We start from the raw sequence: 9309 nt of genomic DNA, 5'->3' as shown, positions 1-9309 counted from the left end.
ATGTGTAAATTTGTGTAAGTGTGTGAAAATGTGATTTGATTTGATTTTGAATCCACTGATGACTTTTTAAAGCTATTGTTTGGGATTAAAAAAAAAAAAACCTTTAAAAAACCATAACAATGAGCATGTCTTCTACACTGAAGTAGCATTTACAATAACAAGTAAGGATTTAAAGAAAAGCCATGCATTAATAATATTTCAATAATTTCAATGATTTCAGTGCTCAAATAAGAATAGTTGAAAATTTATATTGTTTTGAAATAAATATTTTGAGGCGTTGTCTCAGAAAGAGAACTAAAGCCTGACTTATTTGCACGCTGATATTAATTGCATCTGGATCTACAGCCGTTTGCTTATTTCTTTGAAACTGTGCACAATTCGCTTGTGCTTTTCATTTAGTAAGAAGACAATTGCCTAGTTGAGTAACCATTGGATTTATGCATTGGATTTATTGGACATCATCAAGCAGGATATTGCATTTTTAATGTCTTTAATAACTAAACATGCACATACAAACTAAATATATCAAGGTTTTTACATAGTTTTTACTGATCTGGATTATATTTTTGATAATCATTGATAACATTACAGCTTTCTTGTATATCTTTTTCACCATTACTTTATTTATTTTACATACTCTAAAATCAAACCTACAAAAATAACCCAGTCTTCTAAAATGAAGGTTATAACCGGGACACTTTTCTCTTATGTTAGGATATGTTTAAGGTATCATTGAATACCAATGTCTGTGTTGGTTATTTGATTCTCAAACAAAATGTAAAATTCTGCTGTTTCCGCTGGGGCTCGAACCCAGGACCTTGTGTGTGTTAGGCACACGTGATAACCACTACACTACGGAAACAGATGATGTTTAAAAGTTAAAAAGTTAATTTGATAAAAATAATCATCACTGATTGTTTTGTTTTATATTCGAAGCTAAGACGACTACGAATAAATATAGTAAAAAGAAGAAAGTGAAGGAAGTGTGAATTGAAAAGATGAAGGATGAAAGTGTCATAAGAGTATGAATACCTAAGCTGAATCTTTTAGCAGAAATTATTTCATGTCATTAATTGATGGTTTTTACGACGGCCATGTTGGAGTAACTTAACAAAAGAATTGTCAATGAATTCTTTTGTTATATCCTCCAACATGGCCGCCGTGTCTTTTGTTATTTTCTTGATTTTAGATCCACTGCTGACTTTTTAAAGCTATTGTTTTGGATAAAACAAAAAAATCTGAAAATTTATATTGTTTTGAAATTACTATTTTAAAACGTAGGCATATTAAACAATCAGTGTCGTTTTCGCGGGCTTCCTGTGGTAAACCGCCTATCAAACAACGGTCACCCTGTGTCTCTTCTCCAGTCCTAGAAAGAGAACTTAAGCCTGACTTATTTGCACACTGCTATTAATTGCAACTGGCTCTACAGCTCTACTGTCTGCCTTATTACTTTGATTCAATTGTGCACAATTCACTTGTGATTTCACATTTAGTAAGAAAGCAATTGCCTCATTAAGTAAGCCTAGGATTTATGCACTGGATTTTTTTAGTTTCACTTGAGTCGAACAAGGCTATTGAAATTTAGCGTTAAAAGATTCACAACCCAAGATTCAATTAGTCTACTTAACTTTTAGAATTACAAAAGAAAGTTTTCAAATCCAAATATTTACAACGTGTAGTTGAGGAAAATTTTTGCAAGCCAAAATGGTTTCACGTTTTGAATTGGCAGACGACGAAACAACAAGAAAACTAAAAAGTTCTAACGAAAGTAAGAACACTAGAAAGAGTACAGGTGTTTGGATATATTTTTTCCGTAATTGGGCCTCAGAAAGACCACTCAAGTAGTCCCAAATGTGTACAACTTCACCAGCTCCAAATGTGACTTTGAAAGCCATCGCTGGAAATAATTCAGTCACAATCATCTTGGTCTGGACTTAATCAGTCACAACGCCACTTTAATCGGCTTCTTCCTTTGGATTCTGATTTGGATTTAGAACTTATTTGGTAGGAATCCAGTCTTATGCATGTTTTTATGGGGTTTGACGTGTATTTTACATTTGCCATTCTTTCGGTTGAAGCACTTTTTACAAAGATTTTTAAAAAGTCTATATATATCAAGGAAAAAAAAATTTTTCAAAATCACTTATATGTGACTAACAGTGTAGTAGTATGGTTGCAGTATTTTTGTGTGTGGACTTCTTTTTTTAAGAGATACAAACATTTGAAATAACAATATGCAAATGAGATGACGTAAATTCAAGACTAATTTATTATACAAAAATGCTGTTGTAGAAAGTACTGCTGTTTTTGTACACTGTATGGTTTTGTACACTTTTAGGTTATTTCAAAACTTTGAAAACACTCGTGAAATTAAACGTTACTTTACTCAGCCCCATACGATTACCTATAAAAAACAAAGGCGCGCGAGAAAAAATTAGTACAGTTTTGGTTCATTTTGTTTGTCGATTGCGTTATGGAGGTTACAGCTGTCTAGGCCTCCAATATAAAACAGTTCATAAAAATATTCATATTCAGTTAAGATTTTACTTTTAACTTTAACCTTTGTCTACGTTGGGCTCCCTGTGGTTATACGCATGGTAATTTACATTATGATGTCACAGCTCAATAGAAGTTTTCTAATTTTGGCATACATTATACATTAAAGTTATTCAATTGTGCTCAATAGTTCATCGAAAGACGGAAGTCAATGTTTTGCAACGAAAGTCAAAGCTTCCTCTAAAAGTGTCAAAGAAATATATTCTATAGTAAGAAAAAAAACCTTTTAACTAACGCAAGATACTATTTCTATAAATAAACTGAAAACTATTTTTTTCAGGCATTGCCTGATCGACTAAGGTCTACCAGGCAGAGGAGCCTTCAAAGAAAAGAAGAGGATTCGTCCTGGATTCTCATCATCCTGGGATTTGTACTTCAAATCATTTTATATGTACCCAGACGTATCCTGTCAGGTGTCGATAAGTCTATCACACATACACATTGAAAATACAAAATACCTTTACAAAACCTACTGACAGATCTCTCTGGCGAACTCACAGTTCGAACCCTGAAACAACCTCCGGGCTGATTAAAGTCAGGGCATGGCTAAAACGCAGATAAAATTGAAATTGAAACTATGAAGAGACAGACATGCATATATTTTTCTTTTCCGGTCTCCCTTATTGAAGATGTCATTATCTTTTGGTCGTTGGTTCTGCCATCTCTCAGTAATGTTGTTCCTGCAGTCATGATCATCTTGAGACTTGTAGTGTACCTCGTTTTATTTGTACCGAGACTCATTTGCACAGCTATAGGTAAGACAAGCAACTTGTCTATAATGTTATTCACTTTTTACCAAGAGAAATAATTGAAACCATGGAGATACTGAAGCTGCAATCAAATGATTATTGAAATGCGATGAAATGAAGCACGGGTAGAGTGCGGTAATGATGCACTATGTCGTATCGCTGTGCATGGTCCTGGCTTTAATCTTCGGACCCTCTGTCATATTTGAGTTATAGTGTTGGTGTCTCCAGTGCTTGAAGGGTGTCTAGCAACCTTCTTTGCTTTTCCTATCTCAAAAAAATCCTGACAAAGAAAACGCTGCTCAATCACGTGACCAAGTGGGAGTGGCAGCGTCCGGGAAAACGGCATGCGAGAAAGCTCCTGAACAACATCAACCAACTGCTGCCAAGAAACATGCTGCACCTAAACAAGATCGCGTCACGACCCAAGGAATCCTGATTGGTTGCTGTCTTGCTGACCAACCAATAGTAGAAAAGGTGAATGATAAAAAAGCAAAGAAGAAGCCAAGAAGAAGACGCAAGAACAGAGCAGCAAAATCAGCAGGAAAACAAAGCACAGATGTTGTAATTGAGATGGAGCAGACCAGTTCAGTTGCGGTGAAACAAGATGAAGTAGTATCGACAAAAACAGGTATTATGAATGGGAATACCATGAAACTATTCAAATCAATCTTCCATTAATGTACTAAAGCGTCCTTCCATTTCATTTAACCCTGAAACAACCTATGGGCTGGTCTAGGTCAGAGAATGGCTTGTTCATGTAGTTTAAATCCTGAAACACTACGCCGCTGGGCTGACTAAAGCCAGGGCGCCATGATAACTTACAGAGAGAATCATGGCACGGCTAAATCACAGCTAATCGAATCTTGAGACAACCTTTGTGACAACCTTTCATCGGGATTTAGCGTGATGGATATATGATGGGTATTCAGGAAGCTAAACATCGAAGAACCTGGTAGAGAAAAACCTCCAATCAAGTGTCGAGAGACCTAACAATCACAAAATATACTGAGGTCCCAGGGTTGGGAGGTGAATGCACTAAATAAAACAGGAGTAATAGCGTTATCTATATTTTCCGGCTTATTTTCAGAAAGTTGTCCACTGAAGAACACCACATGTACAGCAACAGCAGCTCCAACGCAATGCAACACCTACCATGCTTCTACTAGAAGACGAACCCGTCGCAGTTACAACTTGGGATCCTTAATAACGTGCGAACAAAAGAAACAATTGTTTGCTAAAAAGAAACAACGCAAATAGACTGACTGACAAGGTTTCATCCACGACATGGTTCCTCTGGCTTTTGTTTCCATCATATCTATCTTATTTGAATGTTTCGTCTTTCAGGGGTGGGTCGTCTGTAGGGTAATTCAGGTCGATTCGCCCCAGGCCTCCTCATAAACAGCAATCGAACCCTCTAAGTTTCAACTGCGAACCCTCTATTTAGAAAATATCCTGATACAAAATATTTTTCTTGTTTTTAACTAAAAGTTTCAGTTTTAATTGAATAAACACTCCTATCGGCTGTTCGAAGAACAATTAGCAAAAATCTTAGACCTGCACCTGGTCTTCTATTGTCATCCATGCATCAGAAGAAGAATGCTTGTTCGGGTGTTTTTTATATATACATTAACAATTCAATCAAATCAAAAGAGTGACCTCGGGTTTTGAATAAAGCGCATTTATTATTTTGTGGTTGTGATCTTATATTTTTATTTTCATAATTCGATAAAGTTGCTCTTGTAATACATATACGATAAGAAAACGAGCTTTCGGACTAAACTTCCATTATTAAGTGATAAAATGAAATTTATTGAATGATGTGTTGTTCGTAATGATTCTCTATAAAGTTTTTAAGTGTGACGTCATGGGGTAACGGACTACCAGTGTCCGAACCGAAAAGTGAGTTCTATAAAGATATTTCTTACTGTTTTCTTCGCAACAGGATTTTTTCTCCAAAATTCGAATTGTCTCATGTGGAGGTTCTAGAACCTTTTCGCCTTATTTTAGCCCGGAAATACGTCACAACTTTACAACAGCCCTGTTAGTCAGATAGCATGTGCATATTAACTTAGAAGTCTGGGTGGGGTAATTCGACGCTAAATAACTTCTGGACCCGATCGCGAATCAACGAATAGTTACCAGATTTCTTGAATTTTACTAAAATTTATCAGAGAAGACTTCCTTTGGAATATGACATACAATTTGAACTTTTCATGGCAACCGTTTTTCGAAAGGAATATTTACTCGAATGTCGAGCATGTTTTGATTGCTGTGTTAAATTTAGCATGTATTTAGTAACAAAATGTGCTTAATATTTGATCTAGATCATTACCATTTTCCGCATTTTTCACCCTTTTGCTAGCTTATTGTTCGTATCAAAAGTTGAGAAAAAAACGTGGAAGGGTCAGATTGACGTGGATCTTAACATTACGACGGCACAGCAGTCAGGGTGTTTTTTTCTCACAACTTTACGTTTTTGAATGAGAAGCTTTGACTGCGAGCGCTCTTACCTTTCCCTCCAGACTGGGTAAAAATGAGTGTCTTGGGATTCCTATGAGAAGCACATCTAAAAAGCAATTGAATTAGTTGTTGGTAGTTAGAACAATATGCGAAATACCAAGCATATCCCGATATACATATACCGATCAGCATCACACAATTGATTCAAGAGTGCCGCCAAAAATTTAGTTATCACTATTTCAGGAAAGCGACTGTTTTTGGTAATTAGTTTATTTCTGAATTTAATAGGACCATACCTCCAGAACCAGTGCTTAAGCGCAGTATGGCAGCGCGAAGCATTTACGGCTATGCCGGAGATTTCGGCCCCGACACCGCTATCCGAGGATATACAGACTGATCAGGAAGCTCGGCCGAAGCCTAAGGGAGAGGTTAGTCGGCCCCTAGACCGTAGTTGATTAACCACTTGCTATGACCAGCTGACCCAAAGTTCCACCTGTGTCGCTGAAGGCTATGAACCTTTAAAAAATCCTTCCCATGTGGGATGCATAAATTATGGCCTAGCTGGAGAAAAAAAAAAAAAAAAAAAAAAAAGAAAGAAAGAAAGAAAAAAAAAATCAAGAATTGATCAATCATTTCACAGACAGATGATGTTTGGTTTCAAAGGGAACCCTGATACCATATAATATATCTCTCATCAATTCAGTCAGCTAGGCTGTTGCTAGGCTATTAGCATAGAGTAAACACAACTCGCGCACTAGCTCGAAGCTGTGCTGACTCAGCCTATGAAAACTGTTCATGACGTCACGAATTACCTTATGATGTCACAGCTTATCATCGTTTTCAATTTTTGCGAAATGTAGATTTTTTCACACTGATTTCATTATTCATTTATATAACTTATAGCGCTTTCTTAAATGCGCGCGCTGATTGCATGGCTTGAAATGACGTATACAAGCGGGTATTTCACTGAAAAACCAGAGGGGGCGGGGCATCACATGAAATTGCTAAAATAGTGGGGGGGGGGGGGGGGGGGGGGGAGGAGGCTCAAAGTAAAATCACTAATTTGACGGAGGGGGGGCCTTAAGTTTTATTCGAAATGTATATAAGAAGTCGACCGACAGCTTCCATGTGTGCAAATTCAAGCAGATATTTGCTTCTGGTAGGTTAACCTCATCCAAAGTGAATGAAATGCAGAAGGTGTGCCAGAAATTGATGGTTGATGAAACCACTCTCAAATGCTTTGTTCAACATCTTGAGTTTCTTGAATTGAAAGCTCAATAAAGAAAAGCTGAACGAAACATCCTTCCAAACATTAACTGGAAAGATGAATACGAAGTCAAAGCTCTGACAGCAAAACTACTAAAGATCTACCTCAAGCAGAACAATCTAAACATATTAACAGGAAATAAAGCTGCGCTAGTAGCACGTGTCCTTAATTGTGCTCTTGCTGAAACACCTAGGGATGAAAGAATTAATTCCAGCGATAGTAGTACAGAATTCCCGTCCAATTATCATTTATGGTTTTGTAAAACAGATTAGTGAAAAGTTTCGCCTAGGAGCCTGTTGCAATTAAGAAATTTTGGGTTAAAAGAGAAAATAACAATAGGGTCGAGTAAATGACGTCATTTACTCAAACTTTCTATGCTAAATAAAATTGATAAATTTTACTGTGAAGAAAATGTGTAGCTTGGCTACGATTGGGGCCATATTGATACGTTTAATTAAGTTTAAAATCATTTCCAATTTTCATCCAAGTGCCCCTTTAATGCATCATTGAGTACCAATGTCTGTGTTGGTTATTTGATTCTCAAACAAAATGTAAAAGTATGAGGTTTCCGCTGGGGCTCGAACCCAGTACCTTATACGTGTTAGGCACACGTGATAACTACTACGTGGGGATCGGGCTCGTGCAATTTTGAACTTTTTGAAAACCCGTTCGTGCAAATTTATTCCAAAGTGCACTCGAAACCATGCGATTTCTTGTTAATAATATAGATGCAAAAATTTTGAACCAAAATTACATAGAAAAAAGACGTGTTGGAAAAAATGCACGAAGCGAAGAACTCGTTTGTTTTTGTCAAAAATCGGTTTACAAAACAATGTTTTATTTACAAAACAGGAAAGAAATATGAATAACAAAGATTACTTTTGATCTTTAAAAAGTAAAAACATGTTTTTATAGAATTTTTTTTTTTTTTTTCATCTTTAAGACTTCAAATATTTGACATTTTTTGAGAAAACAAGTAAGCATATTGCGAAGAAATTCTGCAAAACTTACTCAAATCATCAAATATCCTCTTTTTTCAATTCCTAAACACTCAAAGGAAAGTTGAATAAGCTGCTTTCTTTGTACAGAAGAATTATGTACCTCTTTACGGATAAAGTAGGCGAAAGCTCTTGAAGTTTCAACATCAAGTTTCCACGTCTCTCGCTTCAACTTTCGCGTCAAATGACCTTGAACAGCTGTAAAATGGCCCAACTGATGTTTTCTTTCCTTCTTAATTCAAAAATAACAAGCAGCGAGTCCTCCTTTTGCCATTCTCAACCTTTTTTACTGGTTTTCAACTGATGAAGCTTGACGTTTTTAGCATTTTTGAATCATTTTTAAGATGAAAATCCGCCATCTTGAACTTTCTGAGAACTTCCAGAGAGGGAAGGCTGTTCTGTTGCTATGAAAACTGCTGTGATCTGATTAGCTAGTTTAAATTTCGTTTGTCTTTTCAACCAATCACCGAAAGGTTTTTCACATTTTTGCACTGGTGTTTCAGATAAACAGCACTGCTCTCAACCAATCAGAAGTGAGAAATTTTTGCATCATTATTATTAACTACGGAAACAGATGCTGTATAAAAGTTAAATATCAATTTGATAAAAAGCTTCATCGCTGATTGCTTTATTTCATATTCGAAGTTAAGACGACTACGAATGAATATAAGAAAAAGAAGAAAGTGAAGGAAATGTGAATTGAAAAGATGAAAAATGAAAGTACAATATAAGTATGAATACCTAAGCTGAATGTTTTAGCATGTGTTATTTCGTGTCATTAATACATATTTGTTGGACTGATCATGGTTCATTTATAACTGACAAAAGGTGGTTATGGCTGATATTTTGGTAAGTTTCGATTGTGTGCATGGCGTAAATTTATTGAAGAGAAACAATAAAGTTCTATTTTCTTGATTTAAAATCCACTGCTGACTTTTTGAAGCTATTGTTTCGGATAAAACAAAAAAGACCAGTGTAAAAAAAACCATATAAAAGGAGCATGTCTTTCTACACTGAAGTAGCATTTAAAGAAAAGCCATGCATTAATAAGATTTCAATAATTTCAGTAATGATTTAAGTACTCAAATAAGAATAGTTGAAAATTTATATTGTTTTGAAATAACTATTTTGAGGCGTTGGCTCAGAAAGAGAACTAAAGCCTGACTTATTTGCACGCTGATAAATTGCGACTGGCTCTACAGCCGTTTGCCTTATTACTTTGATTTATGCATTGTATTTATTGAACATCTTCAGGCAGGGAATCTTATCAATCACA

The 9309-nt window shown here is 35.8% G+C and overlaps 1 non-coding gene across 1 annotated transcript; it reads right to left on the bottom strand.

Annotated features, from left to right (window-relative positions):
- Positions 1-789: 789 nt before the first annotated feature.
- Positions 790-862, bottom strand: Trnav-aac (transfer RNA valine (anticodon AAC)). Its single transcript has one exon. It is a non-coding gene; the product is annotated as a tRNA-Val (tRNA).
- Between the last annotated feature and the right edge of the window lie 8447 nt (positions 863-9309).

The sequence above is a fragment of the Actinia tenebrosa genome, unplaced genomic scaffold, assembly GCF_029948245.1.
Source record: "Actinia tenebrosa isolate PJP-AT-01 unplaced genomic scaffold, QUT_ActTen_1.0 utg165__unscaffolded, whole genome shotgun sequence".
Lineage (NCBI taxonomy): Eukaryota > Metazoa > Cnidaria > Anthozoa > Actiniaria > Actiniidae > Actinia > Actinia tenebrosa.
This window is presented reverse-complemented; position numbering and strand designations above follow the sequence as displayed.